The sequence below is a fragment of the Brienomyrus brachyistius genome, unplaced genomic scaffold, assembly GCF_023856365.1.
Source record: "Brienomyrus brachyistius isolate T26 unplaced genomic scaffold, BBRACH_0.4 scaffold446, whole genome shotgun sequence".
Classification (NCBI taxonomy): Eukaryota; Metazoa; Chordata; class Actinopteri; order Osteoglossiformes; family Mormyridae; genus Brienomyrus; species Brienomyrus brachyistius.
The window spans coordinates 67,656-91,049 of NW_026042721.1; the positions used below are offsets into that span (position 1 = coordinate 67,656).

The window sequence follows — 23,394 nt, forward strand, 5'->3', positions numbered from 1 at the left end:
TTTTTTTTTTTGCAATAGACAATAAAAATAACGCAGTTCTCCATAAAAGAGGGATGGTGGATGGAATATATATATACATATATATAAAATAATTGTCACACAACCTGGGTGACATGCCTTGCCTGCTCACCCAATTTTAGTGCACCTTAGTTATCCATAATGACCATCTAGTCTCGATACACCCATATATATATATATATATATATATATATATATATATATATATATATATATATATATATATATATATAGTTTTTTTTTTCTTCGTAATGGACAATAAAAATAACGCAGTTCTCCGTAAAGGAGGGATGGTGGATGGAATATATATATATACATATATATAAAATAATTGTCACACAACCTGGGTGACATGCCTTGCCTGCTCACCCAATTTTAGTGCACCTTAGTTATCCATACTGACCATCTAGTCTCGACACACCCATATACACACCCGAAGCTCTGATCTCAGATCAGTTCCATGCCTCCAGAATCTAATGTTACCCTCAAGGAAGAAGGGAAGCTATGATGAGTAAAAAAAAGGTTATTAGAGTGTCCTGTCAGCGTTGGGCTTCTTCGGCCTCCGCCATTGATTTTTCGGTTTCAGGATGGAAAGTACAAGGTGGCTCTGTGTTGATGAATAATCCAGGAAAAAAATGCCACAAAGGCATGGAGTCACACCAGTGGAGTCTTATCCTTGCAATAAAGACCCCTGTATGACCTTTGCTGAATATTTCCAGTTTAGTGGAGCTGATCTGTGAGTAATGCAGTTATGCAGCAGTTTCTGATGGTTTCCGGTTTTGCAGGTGGTGTCCTTTTCAGCTTGGAGGAGGGAGCCTCCTTCTGGAACCAGATGTTGACCTGGAGAATCGTGAGTGACGTTTCCGATTAGCATACCTGATCTCCTTGCCCCGCCACGGGGCTCTGGTGAAATGTAACTATTCAGTGACCCGTATCTTTCAGTTCTTCGCTTCCATGATCTCGACCTTCACCTTGAACTTCTTCATGAGTATCTACCACAACAAGCCGGGAGATTTTAGTAACCCAGGTCTCATCAACTTTGGACGCTTTGACAACGATGTAAGTTTCCCATTTCTGTCGGTGTTGTGATGTAGATTGTCCTTTTTAAAAGTCTGTAGATGGAATCTTGAAAATCAAAATATTGGGCATCGGTAATTGATCTGGTTGTCTTGGCCAATGGTATGCTGTCCGCAAGTCAAGTAGCTCTTGGGAGATGTCGGCCGTTACCCTCTGACATTGGTTTCCTGCCTCCCGTTAGTCAGTGGGGAAAATGTGATGTTTATGGATGTCTGGACAACTTAGAGTGGAGAGCATTTTATAATCATTACCTCGTTTGGGAAAGGCGAAAGAAGACGGTATAATTTTGACCAAAATCCAGAATGAGACCAAGTTCACACTGTTCCCGAACATGTTTTGGTCTTTCCTGTCCGTGCCGTTCAAGAAGGGGCTGATCTGTGAACTTTATGGGGAAACAAGGGTGAGAGAGAAAAGGATGAGCTGTTATTTCCAGAAAGGGCTCGACTCGGTACCCTGTCACATGAGCAGTGATGTATTTTTACCTGCCTTCTGGTCACATGGGTTGGAAAGGAAACCATGAAACGTTTGTTGGGGGACTTGGACACAGCCCCCACCCCGCAGCGCATGACTTTCCTGGGAGGCCCCCTGGGCTGGAAATATAGTCATCACCTCGGTGGACATGAGTACCGCGCTGTTTTAGTTGGGCCTCCTGGTTTAGGTAGGCATGTTAGCCATGGTTGTGGATGTTTCTCGTTACAAGAGAGGCACCTGTAGCAGTTTACATGGTATGCAGATACGGTTGTTTATTTTATTTTTTTTAAACGCAGCAGAATTTTTCCCGCCTTCGGTGCCTGAAGTTTTTGGGAAACGTTTGCCCCGGATGCCCACTGTATGCTTCCTGTAGGATCACAACACGTTCACCATTTTTTTAAAAATTATACACTACTGTGCAAAAGTCTTAGGCAGGCAAAGAAAATGATATTTAGATTATCCTCGTGTTGGTGTAAAACTATGATATTATGCCTGTGAAAGTGTGTCAACTTCGCCATTTCAGAACCTCTGCTAAAATCATCCTAGTATTTGCAGCGACCGTCCAATGCAGCCATGTGTTTTTTTTGACTTGGCCACCAGCACACCTCATACAGCTAGTCAGTCTCTCACTGACTTTTTAAGCCAGTATATTTAACTTTTTTTAATTCAGCTGTTGGTGAAATTTAACAAAATCATGGAACGGCTGAGGTGCCCCTGAGGAGAAGTTTGGGAACTGAAGCGGTGTTCATCTAGCCATCCAACTAGATATCAGTAACTTTTTAGAAAATAGAAGAAATTACTGTGATGTTGTCATTTGCATGTTTGACTGGAGGATTCTGGGTATTGATTTTTTTTCTTTTTTTTTACCCCCCCCCCCTCAGAGCACGGAGTACTACCTGTATGAGATTCCTCTGTTTATCGTCATGGGAGCCTTCGGTGAGAGAGAGAGAGAGAGAGGGAGCGTCTTATTGTGGAAACCCAAACCTTGCTCTTTTACATCTTAACGGACTGGTTCTGTTTCTGGTTTTCTCATGCCGGGCCCATGTCTCTTTCCCCCCCGCAGGTGGATTGCTGGGAGCACTGTTCAACGTCCTGAACTACTGGCTCACCATCCTCAGGATCAGGTGTGCCTGTGTGCGTGTGCCTGTGTGCGTGTGTGTGCCTGTGTGTGTGTGTGTGTGCGTACTTCTGTGCGCATGTGTGCCTGTGTGTGTGTGTGTGTGTGTGCGTACCTCTGCCTGTGTGTGTGCACGTAAGTGAGGCCTGTTTGGTTTTTACTGTGTCACGCCTGTCTGAAACTTAGGCATCTTAACACTTGAAATTAAATAATTAAATAAATATATCCCGAGACTGTGGGGCTGACCTTGAAACTGCCCCACACTGGTTTGATGCAAATGAAAGTTGTCCCACAACAAAATCATTAGCTGAGCCACCATGCCCCCCCCCCCCATCCCCAGGTATATCCACCGGCCCTGCCTGCAGGTGATCGAGGCCATACTGGTTGCTGCCGTGACGGCCACTGTGTTCTTCACTATGATCTACTTCTCCAACGACTGCCAGCCCCTGGGGGAGGATCAGCTGGAGGAATACCCCTTGCAGGTAAGGCAGCTGGAGGTGGGCTCTCTGTGATTTCATTGGCTGAACAGCTGAGAGGGTGTGTATCCTGTCCTCAGGCCTGAACCTCCACTTATCCCTCTCACAGCTGTTCTGTGCTGATGGCGAGTACAATTCCATGGCCACGATCGTCTTCAACACCCCGGAGAGGAGTGTCCGCAGCCTGTTCCACAGCCCCGCAGGTCCGTGGAGTTTCCAGCACGTGTTTCAGGGCAGGATGGGTCGTGACCTGAAGCCGGATTGGTCGCCCCTGTTGTGCCCTTCTTCTGGAAGAGATTATAATTACAGTCCGTTGTCCATCTTTAGAATGAACACCTGTGTTTGATATTGGTGACAGGCTGGCTAGGTCCGGGGCAGCTGTTTGAACAGTCAGACTCGTCTGCCACCTCTGTCGTGTCGTAGGTTTGTTTACGGGCCGCTTCTGGCTGATTGTTTTCCCAGACAGACAGCTAAACCCATACACACAATCCTCCTCAATTATTCAAGGCTTCCCTCATTTGGGATGGGGGGACTGTCACCCTGCCTGGGGAGAACAGGAGCGCTTCTCAAGTGCCCTGACGAATGCCACCGTAGGCAAGTTCGAACGGCACTAAACTGTGTTCATCCATGCCCTCTAGTGGATGAAAGACATACCAAAGTAACATGGCTTGGTCTTGATCGGCTCCAAATTGCACTTTACACCAGGTAGAAAAATGGAAATGATCATATGAAAAATGCCATTCATCATGAAATAATTTCTGTACACCTGTATCCTCATTACAAGGGTGAATCAAGTAAAACTAGCTGGTTTCGCTAGATTAGCGTTCTTGGGGATCAACTACATGATCAACATTTTAGCAAAAACGTGGGAAACACTGACTTAGGTGATGAATTCCACCACCACCACCCCCCCCCCCCCCCGGCAGGTTCCTACAATCCCGTGACCCTGGGAATCTTCACCATCACCTACTTCTTCCTGGCCTGCTGGACATACGGCCTGACTGTGTCCGCCGGGGTCTTCATCCCCTCGCTGCTCATCGGCGCCGCCTGGGGGCGGCTCTTTGGCATTTTGCTGGCCTCCATTACGCCGCACAATTCCATACAGGTACATCAGGACGGGTCGCCGTTCCTGGGGAAGCGCCGTATAGCCGGTGAGGCGGCGTGGTCCGCTGGCGGAGGAGGGGCCGTCACGATAGCAGAACTCTTCCCTCAGCAGAGAGAAACCTCACAGTGGCGACGTTTTCCACTGACCTTGATTTTTTTGCACATTTTGAAGAAGCAAAACTGAAAATCCGTTAATGGGTACGATTATATTTCAGGAGGACAAGCCCTCAAACGCTTTCAGTTTGATTGAAGTGGTTTTTGTGGCGATTCGCAAAACTGAAATGGAAGCCGATTTTGCGAACTTGTTGCTGTGTAGGACACGATGACTTGGTTCTAGAGCTCGTATCTCATGAAAAGCTCAATCCATGTTGAGGCACGGAATCATAAATTGCAGGTGTTGTTTCCATGATGTTACTTAATGGAAACACCCTTTATGCAATTTCACTTTGTCAACAAATTTGCTTGTTTGTGCAGAACTTTAATGGAAACGCTGCAGGTTTTGATATATTAAGGAAATTGAACGGGGTCTTTAGAAGTCAGAGGGCCTCCTTCAACACCCGCTTTAGATTGATTTCCTCTTTGTTGTCCAATCAGATTTACTCTTTAAGCAGTCACGTGACTCTTTGAAGGTGCCCTATTGGTTAGTGCTGTATCGATTTCCTGGGCCGCCCAGCGTCATGTCGGCATAGATGTAGTTTAACATAATGTTTGTTGGAAGTAAAGCCCCCTCGAAGTTTTTGAATGAGCATGTTTTATGATTTGTGGCGTTTCGTTTGACAGACCTTGGCCGACCCTGGGAAGTACGCTCTGATTGGAGCCGCCGCCCAGCTTGGTGAGTGTCCGTCCGCGGTCAGCCTGCTTTTCAGAGCTCGTCTAGAGGTGCATGGAGGCACATGAGGCTTCGGGTTTGCGTCTGTTTACGAAGGTCTTTGCCAGGTGGGATCGTGAGGATGACCCTCAGCCTGACTGTCATCATGGTGGAAGCCACCGGAAATGTCACCTACGGCCTACCCATAATGCTGGTTCTGATGACGGCGAAGATCGTGGGCGATTATTTCGTGGAGGTCAGTGTTGACGTTTCGGGTTGGAGCGGGTTGGTCCATTTGGCATTATGTGTGAGCCTGTCAGTGAGTGATGAGCTCATCGCCTTTCAGACCGTGCAGAACTTGGAATCGGGCCAGTCGTGTTTCGTTAACTGCTCCGGTCTCATGTTTGCTTTTGGTGTGGGTGGTGCAGCTAGCCACCAGTCTGACGCCATCTTTTTTTCATCTGTCCTTCCAGTGACTGATTTTGAGAACCCTTCCGTTGTTTTTGCACAGCTGTCTAACTTAAGGTGGCACATCATGCTGTGACAGCTCGTTTCGCTTCTCTGTTCCTCAATGTGCCAGCAAATCTGCTTAGAGGAAGTAAAACTTCAAGGGGTGGCAGCTTGTGAATGTTGTGCAGATGTGATCCTAAGCTCTTCTGAGTGACTCGAATTTTCCCACAGGGGCTATACGACATCCACATCAAGCTGCAGAGTGTGCCCTTCCTGCACTGGGATGCCCCAGCCACCTCCCACTCCCTGACTGCCAGGTATATTGCCCCCTACAGGATTTTCCCTGCTAATGCTTCAATGAGCCCAGTACACGCCTTTAGCAAGACATTGGTGCTTCATTCTCACTGTATATTCAGGTTTGGTGTGTCTGTCCATTCAGGGAGGTTATGAGCTCTCCAGTAACCTGCTTCAACCTGGTGGAGAAAGTGGGCACTATTGTGGATGTGCTCAGCAACACCTCGACCAATCACAACGGGTTCCCTGTAGTCTCCGGGTTGAGTGATGGCTGTGAGGTATGTCCCTCCCACTAGGGGTGATTTTGTTTTCCCGGAGATTTGTCACATGATGTACTTTGGGGCTTTGCTAATCTGAATTTTGTGCTCTTAGCCAGGGAAAATCTGTGGCTTAATCCTGCGTTCCCAGCTTATCGTGCTCCTGAAACACAAGGTGAGTGTGACCTAAGGTTCCTGCAGAGGTCAGCTGAATAAGGAGCATGTCTGTCCACACTAACACCTATCAGGGTGCTTGGTGTATATGCATGCCTGTGAATGACAGTGCGATTGACCAATGAGGGGTCTGTTTACTGCGTACACGGTTGCGAATGTCAGTGCAGCAAGCCAATGAGAAGTGTGCTCATCCACGTTGTGACCGGTGTACTCTTTTCAACCAGGTGTTTGTGGAACGGGCTCGTTCTCGTCTCAATCTGCGCAAACTGCAGCTGAAGGACTTCCGGGATGCCTACCCTCGCTTCCCTCCGATCCAGTCCATCCATGTGTCCCAAGACGAGAGGGAGTGCATGATGGACCTGACGGAGTTCATGAATCCCACCCCCTACACTGTCACGCAGGTACTAGTCTCAGTCTCAGCCTTGGTCTTGGTCCTTGAGAACCAGAGACACATTTGACTAAACAGTCATGTTCTGCGACTGTGTTCTTCTGCCTCTTTTTCAGGAGACGTCGCTTCCTCGTGTCTTCAAGCTGTTCAGGGCCCTTGGTCTGCGGCACCTCATTGTGGTGGACAGTGACAACCAGGTGCGTCTGCCTTGCGAGGTCCTCAGGCCTTCGTCATCTCCAGCACATATCTCCATTCTCATTGTAAAATTCGAAAATTACTGCATCGGTTTTCAGCCAGTGGCCGTTGGGCATCCATCTAGATCAAGGTTATCACCCTGGTTTCCTGTGCTACTCCCACCCCTCCCTCATAACATAACCAGCTATCTATGCCCTGTTCTACGTACCAATCATGTTCCCGGTGCCCAGGTGGTGGGACTGGTGACGCGGAAGGACCTGGCCCGTTACCACCTGGGCAAAGACGGCCTGGAGGAGCTGCAGCTGGCACAGACGTGATGCGTGGAAGGCGACTGCCGCGCTGCTCACCAGGCCAACCCCCCCTGCCCCCAGTCAGCCCCCGCCAGAACCCGCACCGGTCGTGCATTTCAGCAAAGTCCGGAACCCGGGATGCCAATGACTGACTTTCTGGTTTCGTTCACCGAGGGTTGGTTGTGATGGGGGAGGGGATCGATTCCATGTGTGTTTTGCGACTTTTTGTTGCCCCCTCCCAGTTTGCACATAAAATAATTTATCCGTTATGTTTTTAAAGCACTTCAGAGAGAGAGTGAGTGTGTGTGTGTGTGTGTGTGTGTGTGTGTGTGTGTGTGTGTGTGGTTCTACACACACTTGGGTGTCAGTCCCGCTCTGTGGTCATTTGCAAAGCTTTGGTAGCATTGTGATATACATTAGTGTAAATGTGTAAAAAGCATTTCAAGCTGTGTGTGTGAGAGAGAGAGAGAGAGAGAGAGAGAGAGAGATTAGCCAGGCCAATAACGTTCCTCTTTTACTCAGAGTTTTTTGAGTGTGGTCTATTGACAGAGGGTACCACAGTTTTCTTGTGACTTTAGTTTTACTTTAGGGGAAGTTAATTTTCCTCTCCCAGATAATTGTCTTGCACATTGTACCATTAACCAATGCCTCCCACCCCTCCCATGCCAGTGTAGGTAAGACCAACCCTGCCCCCCCCCCCCCCCCCCCGGAAAAACCCTGACTCGCTTTGACCTTTTTCTCTCATGCTGGATGCTAGCGGTTTTTAACATACAGTGTTTTTTCTCGTGAATTCGCCCATTGGCTGACTGCCACACTGCCTGCGTCCTCCCCCACCCACGCCAGTACGTGACAGTATGTATCCCCCCCACCCCGGGTGATTCTCCAGGTCCTGTGTTTTTGATGGCGATTTGTCTCTTGTTGCGCCGTACAGCCTCTAGGTGGCAGAAACCCTGGTTTCTGATATATACCTGAATAAATTATGCAAATCGGGGTCAGGTTTACATGGGTCGGGTGCCAAACAATGCCAGTAGTGTGTGTGTGTGTGTGTGGGGGGGTGACTTCACAGGTGCTCTCCTGAAAATGTGTGTATATCATTGTTTTTAAATGGCACTTACTGAAAGCAGAGTGGGGTTCAGGGCAGCTTAATGATTTGCAAGGTGACCATGGGTCGTGTTTGGCCAAGGGGGCGCTAGTGTGTTGAGGAAAGGAACTTATTCTGGTCTTTGCAGGCTGTGCTAGAAACCCAAACCCACCCCCATGGCTGTATGTGGCTCCGCACTTTAAATGCTTCTTACCCCACCTCGTTTCCCATCTGCGCCCTACAACTTACAAATCCTTGCAATGTCACGTGCAAGGGGGCCCCCTACTGGCCAAGCAAGGCCCTACAGTCGCTGGTGCCCTTGGGGGTCCAGCCGTACAGTTTTTGCCAACAGCAGAGTTTACACTTTGACTAGTTATGTGCTGTTTAGTTATTTTGTTTTTAATTAAGGTGAACTTGCCTAAGTGACCCTGATCAGTTAAATAGGGTTTTTACCCACCCAACAAGCCTATCGAAAATGGACATACCAGTTAAACGGTAAACGATGTGAATCCCTTATCAGATTTTGATTTTATTCTGAATATTAAATGTCGTGTTTTAACTCAACCTTAAATAAATTAAAGTATCTCCATTTTAAAGAGCACTGTGACTGGATGAGAGAATTGTTTCGGCGTTGGCAAGTACCACCTTAGCGTACATTTATAGAAACGGCTGAAATATACTGGATAATTTTGCATAATTTTTATTTTGCCAAGCTTGATTTTCTTCTGTGATTTCTGAAATCTAATAAAGGTTTTGATGCATATGCCTATTTGTATTGCACGAGTCAGTCATGCTGTTTAATAAGAATCATTTGTATTTATACAAACAATGATAAAAAAATTATTGTATTAAATGGCGTGTTTGATGATACTGCTGGTGACTCCGTGGCACTCTTTGAGCAACGTGTCCGTATCCTAATTTTCTACCTTCTGACACACAAATTCTCAGACTAAATGAGATTACTGCAGTCCCGTTGCCGGGGTAATGCAATTGTTTAGGTGGATGTCGCTGAATGCATTTCAGTGGGAGGTCCAGAAAGCCTGGGACGCGATTTGACGGGGTAGAAATGAGATGAACGGTTCTGTTGTACCTTGCAGATTTGTACCTTGCAGATTTCCCTCGATTTGCTTATTAGTTGCTGGAAATCAATATTTAAAAAAAAATGTGCGTTGAACATGCCTTTCCATCCCGATCCATGAACCCAGTTTTCCCAGATATCAGCAAAACAATGAGAAATTCTATATATAAAAAAAAAAAAATCAACATTTGATTAAGTTTTATTAATGCTTGCTTTCATGTTAAAAAATTTTGGTGCACAATTTAATTTTTTTTTTAACACACAACATTTGGTTGAAATTGTAACGTGGAACATCAAGTCTGGGGCGCAGTTAAGGGGGGGAGATTAGGACAGTAAAAAACTTGGAACATAACTGCATTGGTGTGGGTTTGTGGCCCAATATGATATGCATTCATGGGGCCCAAATTCTCTAGCAGAATCACAGCATAGATTTCTTTGTATATTTTTTAGGTTTAAAGGACTCCGGAGATTGAGATATTGTGTTTTTAAAGTTTCCTTGGACTCCCACAGTAAATTTTACAGAGCTGGGGTCTCCATAACTTTTGCTGTGCAATAAATTTTGCTGACTGGGAAAGGGGGGGGGGGTTCCCCAAGATTTTTGCCGGCTCGCCTACCCATCGGCTCACCTTGAAAATGCCCAAAATGCCACCTGGCTGTTCAGCCCTGCTATAAAGTTGCAGAAAGACACGACGTTGTACTGTGACCTTACGATGTTACAGATCCGAGAAATAGCGTACTAAGCAGCACGTGTTTCCCTGCTGTGTTAAGGTGGGCCTTAGAAACCCATAACGCACTAATGCAGCTCTGGATGGCGGGCTATGCGTCAGTAATGCTGTCAGAGAAGATTCACTCATTAGTCTGATGTGAACTTAATCAGATTATGGGTCCTTTTTAGTCGCAGAATACAACATAATCCATGGCAAATGGACATCGGTGCCGTCTTTATGATGTTATGCTGACAGTGCCTTTAATCCCACCCCCCACCCCCCACCAATCCCTTTCCCAACTTCATGTTGTCTCTTAATCCTGTATGTTTCAGTAATATGAAGACGGAATTTCAGTATTCTCTGTTGCGGTTGTTTTATTTTTATCTCGCGAGTTTCATGCATTTTTAAGAACCGCGCAGAACATCAGTTAACTCTGTGCTGCTGGAATCCTGAGGATTGCCTTGATGGGTAGTGTAGGAGTTGAAGGATTTGCGTAGTCAGATTTAATTTTTTAAAAAGGAAATCTATTAAAAAGTAACATGCAAAGTAGTTTATTATTATTATTTTTTTTTTTTTTTACATAAGAATTTCAAGAGAAACTGAGAGCCTCGTTTTAATGGGCTTGTCTGGTAAAGTTAGTTTGACACTTGTACTGCATGTATTATTAAACATTTATCTATCCATCCATCCATCCATCCCGGCTCCGTCAACATGCAAACTTCAGTAATTCAAAACACTTAGTATTGAGCTTCCATTGTGAGCCTTAGCAGCCAATAAACAAACCGCCAATAATGAATATCACAGGCTTTGGTGATGGACACAGACTTCCAGACACGCCCCATATTCCTGACGCATTCCTCACCATGACCCTGTCTACTTCACATTCGCAGCCCAATATTTCATTCAAACTGGAGTTCGAAAGCTTGTTGGAGCCGAATGGACAATTTTAAAGACCAACATGGCAGAAAATTCAGTTCTGAAAGAAAGGAAGTTTCGATTTTTAATGAACTTATGAGATGCAGCAGAGATTCATCTTACCCTCAGTAATCTTTAGTTATAGCTTTCAGGGACTGGGATATAGATAATTTAGAAATGTGCTGCTTTTTAAAACACTAAGTAGGATTCCAATACTTTTCCAAGACACGGTATAATAGTATAATGTATTGTTGGTGCGCTGTGGGAGGGAGGTGCTGTCCTGGCAGGGGAGACAGGTGACTGAAACCTTTTGTAGCGATTTGTTCCGCCTGTCTGTTGGGCAGAATTTAGTTTGCTCTCTTTGTGCTTCCAGTAAATCTAGGTCCCGTTCCCATCATACCAGCAAGTCCGTGCAGGGTGGATCTCTGGCTAATCTCTTTTGTTGTTTGATTCCCTCCACGGAGGAAAAAAAAAAGAACTCGAGGTCACCTGCGGTTCCGAACCACATCTCCAGCAGGTCAGTGATCTCAGAGTAGCACATGCCGTTTATAAGCCAAAAGAAAAATGGTTGAAAAGTACGACACCTGTGTTATTCTATTTTGGTATTTAAGTGACAGAATTCCACTAAAGGTGAATTAAAAACTTGCTTAATTTATTGAGAAATGCTGAAGAAGTAAATGAACAAAGGATGAGAGAAGCTGCTGGAATCTGAAGCAGACATGATGCAGGTTCGAAACTGCACAGTTTTGATCTGGAATATGGGACACAATCCACATTATAAGCACTGAGCTAAATGCCAAGTTTTAAATGGCTATTTATCTATTACAACCATTGTTTCAGTGAAAGTTGTATGCAGATGTTTATTACTTAGTAATAAGGCTATATTTGGCTCAACTATGGTTTGTCTGTTACTAATGAAATAAACTTTTCCTATATATAGAGACACAGGACTTTTCTCACTTCTGATCTAAACCATAATTTAGTCTGTTCTTATTTAACATGACACTATAATAAAAATACATCCGAAGTTAAAAATCCTGGAAGACTGCGTCAAATAGAGCAGCAGAGCACCGCCCCCAAACAGCCTCTGTGGGGCAGCAGTGAGCTCAGAGTGCATCCCCCCCCCAGGAGGCAGTGTTAGGAAGAGCAGGCTGCTGTGGGACTTGCTGGTGACCCCAGGGACTTGGTCTTGCCGTTGTCCTCTAAGGCCTGGGCGAAAAGGGCAGGGTTACGGCTGGAGTGCCGCTGGCGTCTCACAAAGGGAAAGACACTGGGGCATGATGGGAAGGAGAACATGTTAGCGTTCCGCTAACACTTGTGGCACTGCCTTTTCTAAGTCAGCCATGTTGGAAAATCCTTGACTACCGTGGAATTACAAACAGAAACTGGAGAGCATCACAGGGGACGCAAAAGCAATTAACATTACAGAACTCTGTGTAGTCTTAGTGACGAAGCTAAGCTGAAGCCAGCAGTTCACACTAAGCCCAAAAATCCCTGGAATTAATCGTTAACAACCCCAGAAACAGAACCTGTGTGTATCCCACACCAATATGAGTCTTATCCCCTTATATAAAATACATGGAATATATTACAGAAAGACCCCTTTTATAGAAGATAATAGTTTTACCTTTTTTTGGTCTCTTGTGGTTCTATGGCTCTAGCCAGCATGTTTTTGTAGAGATCGGACTTTAAATAGCGGGCGTAGGAGTCCTGAGGGTGAGAGGAGAGGCCGAGAGCCCGTTTTAATGAAGCTGTCATCCACTTTCATGGCTGTGCACAGTTAATGCTCCTACCTTCTTCATCAGGAAATAGATGTGCATCTGGGCGTCATCCAGGACAAAACGATGTGGGCTTTTCATGCCCTGCAGGGTCTTCTCTATGGTCTTGCTGTCCACGTTTACCCACTTGCTGGCTCCCGGGGCCAGGAACTGCCTGGGGGGAAGGAAGTGATGAGCCTGAGCTTTGCAGTCCCACTGGGAGTAAGCAAGTGCCACATCAGGGCCTGCTCTAAATTCAACTGGGATGCAAACTGTCCCACTGGGCCACAAGGTCGCACTCACTTGTAGACCTCTTCCACCTTCTGCGGGATCGTAGCGCTCTCGCCGTGCCGGATGTCCTCACAGGCCTCCCAGAAACAGAGGTTCTCCACTGTGAATGAAACAGCGCATGCATCAGCTACCTGCAGGAGGCGCTCATCACGATGCCAATATGGAGGAGAATTGCCTTTCATAGAGGGATCATGATTATTAATTTAGCAGATGCTAGATCCTATTTTTTTTTTTTTTTGAGAGGGCAGGGTCAGTCAGTCCCTGGAGTAACTGATCGACGGCCCAATAGTGAGGTCACTCAGCTGACTCTGGGATTTGAGCTGATGACCTCCTGCAATGAATCCCAATCTGCTGAGTCACACACTGCCCAAATAGGCCCGCAGTGATCAAATAATGAATATGATTCTTACTTGCTGACGATGCCTCCATGAAGCTGATCTACTTGGGCGGGGGGGTCTACATGCTGCTCACCACTGAACTCCTTCTCCAGGTACTCCCTGAACTTGCACCGTCCCAGAGGGTCCCTAAGGAGCTCCGTGAAGCCGAACCCCCATCGTTCCACCCGCAGCTTGGTGGGTGTCTCCACCCTGCACCAGGAGGCGTGGAAGTGAAGAGACGACAGTCACCTCTGGGGGTGTGGCCCTGAAGAGGCAGGATGGGGCGCGGTAACGCACACTCACATGTCGGCATTCAGCGTCCAGAGTGCCGTGTCATCTGTTATCCAGGGGTTGCTGGGGGGGCAGCCTTGCATCATGGGGTCATGGTTCAGGTACTGCTCGCTGAACTTAAGGAAGCTGAACACAGAAGACCAGCCATTCCCAGTTTTAGTCCTACTTTCTATAATCCTTGCAAGTCATCAAATATTCAGGTTCAATGCTGGCATATTCCAGCAAACTGGAGCTCGAAATGGTGACGAAATGATTATACGTCATTGAACCCTATAAGGAAATTCTCTTTTCATCTCCTCCATCTTGCTCTCCATAGGTGAGAGAAAGCTTGGTAGCAAAGGGCAGCTGCCCGTAGAGGCTCCCAGGAACCTGGGGGTTAAGGGCCTTGTTCAAGGACCCACAAGTGTGCTGAAGCCAGGCTTGAACCGGCGACCTTCTGATCAATATTAAGTAATTATTTGCAGTTAAATACAGTTCAATTCAGTTTAATAGTCAACCGGTTTCAATATTAGTTAGGCATCATTAATCCAGGATATGTGTGACTCTGAGATTTATGGTGAAAGATGGATGGGCAGATGGACGAAAGAACGAAATAACGAGGTTAGATTTTCACAAAGAGCAGTCCCCAGCATTTTTGTCAGAATTAACATGAAATAGATCCCCCCCCCCACCAATCAGAGGCACAGTATACAGAATACCCAGAGATATCCCCCAGTTAGGGACTAATGTGGACTGGTGTCGAACCAGTGGTCCCCCAGCTATGCTGGGACTGAGGCTGAATCACAGGTGTTGGGGGGGGGTAGGTGGGGGAGGCTGTTATCCAACCTTTCCAGGCAGATGGAGGACTTGACCCTCGAGCGGCCCAGGGATTTCCTGATGTGTTCAATCTGGTGTCGGGAGCCATGAAAAATCACACGGGGAATATAAGAGTCAGAAAAAAGGCACAGCATGGTACACATCCAAGCCCTGATAAGAGCCATGCTGTTGTACCTTTAAACAGAATTTGTCAATATCTGAGAGCCAACAAAAGAAAACGACAACACAGATGTAGATCCTTCCGAAGCAATTTTCTTATGACAGCATTCTTAAGAGCCCACTTAATCACCCTCTTTGGTTGTTCTTGGCAACCATCCCATCAGCTGAAATAGGTTCACTCTAAATTCTTTCAGGCTTACCTCTCTTTTGTAGTAGTCCGCGTTCTGTTCTGTAAAGAAGGAAGAAACAAAACCGTCTCTAAACATGATATAAGCCACATGTTTATGGGAGTTTTACTTGCGCAAAAATGTTCTGAGGGCACAAGGTTCATTGGTTCAGAGAGATAACCAATCAGACTGTAGAAGTGGTGGATACAGGCAACTAGAGGAGGGGGGGGGGTCAACCAATCAGATGTCTTGTTCCTGCCTCCTCTAGTTCCTTAGACCCACCTCCTCTACAATCTAATTGGTTATCTCTCTGAACCAATCATTTTTCCTTCTGCCCTCAGAACATTTTTGTGAGGGTAAAACTCCCACGAGCGAATCACATGCAAGGAATCAGACAGTAGGAATTCTGCTCACACTCAGCTCCTGGCTTTACTAAGCAGACATCCAGTCTAGAAACCATGAATAATATAGCACTATTACGAGTATGTATTGTGGGACTGCTGACGTACTTACGTTAGCATGGAAAACGAGAGCAGGAAGTGAGGAAGAAGTGAGACAGAAAGATGAGCACAACGAAGTGCTGTCACACTCACACACGAGCTTCCCTCGGATGCCCTCCCACCAAAAACACTGATTATCACTTCACTTCCTTGGGTAATTTGGGGGCCCAAGGCAACAGCCTATTCTGCCTATAGCTGCCATATATATATAGATATTAATATACATATTTTTTCTTCATGACTTTGATCTTATCTAGGCCCCGAGCGGCTCTCTTGTTTGCCCGGATCCGGTCCTGTGACTGACAGAGGCGATAAACAGCAGGTACTGGCATTACGGAAAAAATGTATATGCTTAATAAAAAGCTCAGACCAGCTGGACTCGGGAGTTGTGCCGGTTCCTTCGCTCAGGGCCTTGTTCTTGAACGCTGAATGTTCCCGGCTGCAGAAAATCAGAGGGTGAGAAATCCTTAGCTGAACTTCAGATGAAGAGTGAGCTCGTTTCTCTCAAGCAGACTGACGCCGGTCTAACGCTGCATTAATACCCCTTAGCACTACTGGTCACATTTCCCATGATGCCACTGGGTACAGCCCATGGCGACACTGCCCAGTAGGGGACAGTGTGACAGCTTTCCAAAAGGACCATTCGGTCCTGGAGGGCCAGTCGGTGACACAGTATCCATGATCAGGACTGGGGTACCCTGCTTTACAGAATAAACTAACCAAATGTCGATACTGAATGCAATCTGATTTAACATGGTTTCCTTAAATCCCAATTAAAGTGCTTCAGATCAGCTCAGGACTTAACAGCAGAGAGACTATTTGGCAAATTATTACGCTGCTATTTGCAATTACATCCATTATCTCTCCGCTAACATGCAGCATTAAGCCTGAGCCGCAGGAATAGAGGTCAGATAATGGATCCGGTATTCCGGAGGTGGGATCCTCTTCCAGCTCGTTTAAAAGGCCCAACAAGTGGGGGGGTGGTGGGGGGGGAGACGCAAACACAGCATGTCTGCATTTTAGCTTCAGGCCGTCTCCCAGTCCCTTCGCACTCCTCTCTCCCAGATCCAAGCATCACCAGTCTTAGCGATGCGTCTCGTGTTTCTCGGGCAAAGAGAAAGGAGGCAGGAAGCGGCCATTTTGTCATTTGCTGGTTTTAATCCCCCCCCCCCCCCCCAGCTTCCCCCGTCCACCTGGCCGTACCAGAGTGCAGAGCGTCCCTGCCTTTTAAACACGAGCAGCACCTGACTGGGGGGCCCTACGCTGCGTGGTTTTTGGCTCAACTGTGTTTCCGTCTAATTGGCGTCAAAACGGTGGGTTTCATCAATGAAGGTGGTGTGTGGCTGAGCGGGTTGGCAGTCGCCGCCTATGACTGGAAGGTTGCCGGTTTAAATCCCACAGTCAGCAGAGTGACATCACCACTGGACCCCTGAGAGAAGTCCCTAAACCCCCAACTGCTCTAGTCTCAATAAAAGGTACATCTGCAAAATAAGCTGAATTTAGGATGTGATCCGCAGCTGCGTGGCTGCCATTCCCACCTCCTGATGCCGCCCCGGATGGGGATAATGGCCCACATAAACGCTGATGCTTATTAGCCCTGAGAGATGCTGCGCACCCAGCAGAAAGGGGCCCTAGTGACGGCCGGGATTAAGCCAGATACACACCACACTCTGCTCCTGTCCCACACTTTCATTCTCCACTCTCCTGTGTTATTCATGAACTCCAAATTACACTCAGCGAGGGTGCAGTTGCTCATTCCCGCAGCCTGCTGTCCTGTCTGTCTTCTGAAAGCTCTCGTCCCACAGAACATAGGCTTCTTCCCAGCTAAGTAAATATTTCATGATCACACTGAAGCAGTAGTGGGTTATCAGGCCTGAAGTGATATATTCCTCCCCCACAAAGTATGCATGGAGACACTCTGTGTGTCTTACTTAACGAAGATAAAACTCCCCCCCCCCCCCCCCCCCCCCGTGAATTTTGCTGAGCTCAATGCTCTGGAGATGACGGAGATCGAAAATTATACCGGAAATGTTCCATATGTCCTTACAGATGTTTCCTTTGCCTTCCTTCATTGAACAAACCCGTTGTCGTGGGAGAGAACTGCACAACCCCCCAGCTCTCTGTGGGGGAATGGGACCCTGCCTATGCCTTCCTGCCAATCCTGCCAAGTTTCCCCTGTAAGTTGAAGGATCTCCTAACAGGCCTGCATGTAGATTAATGTCATACCCAGGACAAAGCAATTGCAGGTTAAGGCCCTTGCTGAAAGGCCCAACGGAGTAGAATCACTCTGGGCATTCACAGGATTTGAACCAACAACCTTCCACTTGCTTGCACAGATCCCTAGGCCCAGAGCCACCACTCTGCCCCACAACCTCAAAAAAATCCTAGAATCGCCCCCAGCCTGAGGCGATATTCGAGCTGCCAAGGTGCATTGAGTTCAGGTTTACCCAGTGTGTGCTTTACTCTAATCACAGCATACTGGGTTTTCGCCGGGGCAGATGTAGGGAGTCAGGGGTTTCGGGGGAGGTGCTTACTGGCGGTCTGTTGACGAGCCAGTAGGCCTGTTCCTGACATTCCAGCACGATGCGGTCCGCCTTGCGCCTCTGTTTGGCTGCCCTGGTAGGAGCAGAGCAGTCGATGGAGAGTCAGAAAGCATACTGGGTAATTAGCATATAGCGGTAATCACTGAACTGCAAGGTAGGGTTTTCATTTTTCTGTTTCCTTTTTCACTTTGAAATGGATTTCCGACTCTAGTGTTTAGGCTGAGGTCTGATTTAACAGATAGGAGGGAAATTATGACCACACACCATGTTACTTTTTAATTTAGGTAACATCATCATCCTCTTAATACGAGATTTATTCATCCATTCTCATCTGTCCCCTTGTGTGCATTTATGAAATTGATTTCATAGCTCGATGCGACAGTATTCCCGGGCTGGGGTGGGGTTTACCTGAGCTGCTCCTTCGCCTGCATCACCACGAAGTCCCAGGTGTGGTTGATCCGTTTGTGCAACATGTTGTAGCTGTCCTGCGGAGACGATGTTTAAATGCGACATTGCCAGGTCGCACGGCTGGCTGCGTTGCTGCATGGGTTCACGTTATGACTCACAGGCCGAACCCCTCCCAGGATATCAGCTGGCAGTGTCGGATTCACAAACCCTCTTACTGATGAGAACCTAAAATGCGTTGACCCTGACGCAACATGGCGGCAAGTTGGTGGATGTCTATGTGCGATCCTACTATGTGCATAATTGGTGGGAGGTTTTCTTACACAAAAATGTTCTGAGGGCAGAAGGAAAATGATTGGTTCGGATAGATAACCAATCAGATTGCAGAGGAGGCAGGACCAAGACATCTGATTGGTTGCTCCTGCCTCCTCTAGTTGCTCGGATCCACCTCATGTACAATCTAATTGGTTATCTCTCTGAACCAATCATTTTTCCTTCTACCCTCATAATATTTTGTGTAAGTAAAACTCCCATGAGCATTCAGCTATCACATGATCTCATCAAGCAATGCTTCAGACCAGCGAATAAGAATAGCATTGAAATGTACATAAATAAAAATTTTCTCTTACCTTTTCATAGTCTATCAGCTGCCCTTGCTTTCTGATATTCTTCTTAGTCAAATAAATCGCTTTAGAAGAGCAAAAGAAAGACATGGCAAGAAACTGTGTTTTTCTATTATTCTAGTAAAGGGAAGTAATGATGTAATAGGCGAGCACATGATTAATAATTGGTAATCACCGTAATCTAGCTCGGAGGCTGGCCACTGCTGAGAGCTCCAGAAGTACGGAGTCTAGCAAAAAGGAGATGCTGTCATTTGAAACTATTCAGAAGCAGCGTGACAAAGGTGCTTTGTGATTTAACATGTCAGGGACAAGGCGGGTGGAAGGCATTTTGCTACTTTAACTGGCATTGGTTCTCATACATCAGTGTTTCCCAATCCGGTCCTCGGCGACACACAGATGATCCACGTTTTTGCTCCCTCCCAGCTCCCTACCAGACAGTCTACGTTTTTGCACCCTCTCAGCTCTGGAGCCCGGACCAGATTGAGAAATACTGTCCTACACGGTAATTCCGCAGTCTCTCCAACGAATAGTTTCGATATGCGTGCCCCCCCACATGGCCACCACCCTCTCGCGCTGCCCTCCATCTGAAGAAACCGTGGTTTTAGGTTACCTGGAAGCGATACGGCGTCTCGTCGGGCCCCAGGACGAGCGTCCTGGGGTCCTTTAGGGGGTAAATGTAGCCGTGCTTCACGATCAGATTCCCCACATGAAGTGCCTCTGAAAACACACAAAGTGGTCACTCATTTCCACGTAAACTACTCAAAGCTCAAACAAATCCACTACTCGTAGCCCAGATTTAGGCATAGTAATTCTCTAAATTTTTGTCAGTGGAATACAGTAGAACACACGATAACTAGAAACTGAGTAGGCATATTATATTTTATTTTACGGTATAGCAAGTAACTGGAAAAAACGTTGACATGGTGCACAGAATAAGCCGCGGGGATGGTGCATTCCTCATCGGAACTATAATTAATTACGAGTAATTGGGACTTTCCACTTTCCGGCTGCCTCCGCGGCCATTGGCAGTCAGGCGCTCCCGGGGGTTTCAGACCGGCGCAGCAACAGCGCTGCTAGGGGGAAGCCTAGTGTTTACAGGGAGGGGTAACTGCTTACCGGGGCAACAGGTTTTTTGCCCATTCAAGTCTGTTAATGCATCTGCCATCTACTGCCTAAAAGTCCCCTCCTTTCCATTCCGACTTCTTTTCCAATCTGGGCTGTAAATCAGGGAAATCTGCTCCCTTGCTATTTAAAACCTCATCTGCATCGCCCGGGAATTCAGGACAACAGCGTCTTGCAGAAGTGCATAATGAGGGAGACGGATAGCGATATTTCTCCAGGCATGACTGACTGCCTCTGGCTATCAGCGAAGTTTGCATCGGGACTATCAAACCGTACAGCTCAGCATGCGTAGCGGCGCGACTCGGGACTGGCCTACAGATTATTTGTACTAATAGCCTCTCAGCAGAAAGATAAATAATTCAGCAGATAAATTGACGCCAGGGGAAGAAAATCCCAAAAGCTTCAGGCGAATGGGGTGTCTATGTTATGGACAAGCTCAATTCTGACATTTATTAATTCACAGGCTCAGCAATATCAATGGAACAGAACATGCTTCTGTCAGACACGTGAATTGCATATGCTTACACATAAATGCAGCTAGGCTAATCTGTTGTATGGATGACAAATTCTATTACTTCATTTGTATTTATTATTCAAAAGACTCGTTTATTTCTGTTATTTTATTACAAAAAAAAAAAAACCTGATGACGTCTTTCGCCAGCAGGGGCGCCATCGTCGTCACGAAGGGAAAAAAACAATCGATTAACCTCAAATAAGAGCACCAGGTAACGCTTCCCTACATACTTCTCGGCCCTACCTTCTTCCATGATGGAGTACTTCTGAATTAGCCACTCCACGATATCATTTCCTGGGAAGGCATAGCGAGGAAGGCATCTAGTTAGAGTCGAGAAATGCATTAAGCCGTCATAAATCAAAAACGCTGAACTCGATAAATAAATTACATAAATAAATATGAGCGCAAGGAGATCGATGACAGTCTTAATGCACAGGATTCCCGAAGACCGCCGATGTATGGGCTTTCCTGTGAAGGGCTTAAATGACCATTAGGACCCGGCCCCCGGGACACTGCACGGCCGGGTGTAAGACAACCCGGGCGGCACGAAAAATTATTTTTAAAAAGTAAAATATGTATCGTGCACCTGTCATCGCATGTGGAATCACTGTGATTAACAGTCTTTGATTCTTCATCTTTATCCCCATGTCGGGATCTTGCATCGCCACAATGACTTGTTCAATCTGGGATAAGAAGAATAGTCAAAATCGTGAAATCAAGGTGACGACAGACATAGTGAAAACGTTCAACCTAGTAATATAATAATTGCTTAATGTGTGATTTGATATGTAATCGTTATATTCATCATTAAATCACCGGAGAGACACACTCATATATTTAGGCATATATATAAGTAAACTACAAGGTTTTTCCTCTGACTATCTTAACTGCACGTCAAAGACGTTATCGGATATTCCCGACTACAGACTTTCGGTTTGATCATTTATTCGCGTTATTAATTCGGCTCCTGATTACATTAAACTAAACATGCTCAGATTGTTACAACCTTTGCTTGTCGGTTATTTTTGGGATCTTTCTGGATGGGCTCAAGGCGGGGTCTGTAAGCACAAGCAAACTGCCAGCACTTTTGTTTTACATGAAAATAGTTTGATGTCGGCCTATTGCGTTATTGTCTGGCTATAATTTGGAGGCAATATTAAACAATAGGCCCATATATTGTAAATATACATGTTGTGTTGTTTTGTTGTTATCACAAACGTATAGCCTGATCATAAATTTCATGGATACCTGGATGTTGTATGTTCCATTATATTTATGAATGAATGATTTATGTGAAGTCTGGCTTAGATTCGAGAATTAATCATATAGATTAAAAAAAGTTTTCATTTAAAACTTATCTCATATAATAAAATCCTCGTCCGAACGAACATATGTCAGAATGAAAAAACATTTAAATTATTTTTGTGATGCATCAGTATCAATAGCTACAACGTCATAACAGATATAGATATAATGCGGTTCATACTTTTGAAGTTGATGCGTATCTCCCGAAAAAAATCAACTCCAGAAGAGTCCGCGTCTGTAAATGCCTGAACTTCGGAATCGATCCTACCTTTGTTAGGCGCGGCATCTGTGTCTTGCAGCTGTTCCCTTGGATAAAGATGTTAATTGTCATGCTTACAGCATCTCGATCTCCGGCGTTTGTGAAGTTGGGATTGATGCTGTCCTGTGTTTTTTTTTTCCTTCCACACTTAAGCTCTGCTTGTTACTGCCCCATAGCGGAGCGCAAGTGAAACGGACTACCGGAGATTTGCACTGTTTTTCTGTTAGTGTGTATAATCAAAATATGACTCAGTTTGGCCAGTTAGAAAAATATGATAATAGAAAAGTATTCTTTTCCTCTCACTTTTTTTTCTTGATTTAATTACCGACTTCACGTACTTACACTGTGTCCCGTTGCACGATGTAATATTGCGAAACTATGATTTTGTGGCAGTGTTTTGTAAAGGAATTTTCCGTTTAATCATCGTCTTAGTATAAAGCTATATGGTTGTTCTGGTATCAGTGGACGTACATTATGTATTTTTTCTTCTCTTGAGCACCATGGTCATGACATGAAGCTCAGTCATTGATTACTCGCAAATGTTAGTAGTCATCCGCTGTTTATCTTGAAGATGTAAAAGTAGTGCGCGTACATCTCCTCGTTAGTATAGTGGTGAGTATCCCCGCCTGTCACGCGGGAGACCGGGGTTCGATTCCCCGACGGGGAGAGTCTGCATCTTTTTGCCTCGGTCTCAAAAGGCACCAAGCTAGAACCGGCCCCGTGTTAGTGGAAACGGGGCTTGTGACTTGTACTCATGCATAATATTCTGCGGGTCGCTCAGCAGCGCAGCATATGAAACTAGACTCGGATTGTAAGTGTGTGGTTTTGATAATTGATGTATGGATGGATGGATCCTTAATAAGAGATATAAACAATAAGGTCCAGTCGCCAACTAATCATGTAAAATACGTCATAAACTCATGGTTGTTAAACCCAGAATAAAAATGAAGACGTATAACTAGGAAAGTCAACTTGCACATTTCAATTTTGGTTCGATATAATCACGTTGTCCTTAACCCTCCAGTGCAGGAGGGGACGGTAATGCGCATCGAATGTTTCCGAACCTGTGTGTGATACAACCGAGGAAGAGCCGATGACTTCGGGGGAGGAGGGGCAGGCGACTCGGAAGAAAAAGCAGCAGAACCCAATGCAGCCTGTAGCCCATTCAAAGGCCTACTGTTGGACCTCTGCTTATTTTGCAATACGTCTTTAGTACGGACTGAAAAATGTCCGATTTCGATGAGTTTGAGAAGCAGTTAAGCGAAAATCGGCAAGGTAAGTTTGGCTTTGAAGATCGGTGTATGCTCCCTGTTTTAGGGTAATAAAGTGGCCGGCGTGTCCTAGCGCCGAGGATGGTGCGGAGGG

General features: G+C 46.0%; 1 non-coding gene across 1 annotated transcript; it reads left to right on the top strand.

Moving 5' to 3' along the window:
* Positions 1 to 22,624: 22,624 nt before the first annotated feature.
* On the top strand, positions 22,625 to 22,696 carry trnad-guc (transfer RNA aspartic acid (anticodon GUC)). Its single transcript has one exon. It is a non-coding gene; the product is annotated as a tRNA-Asp (tRNA).
* Positions 22,697 to 23,394: the final 698 nt, after the last annotated feature.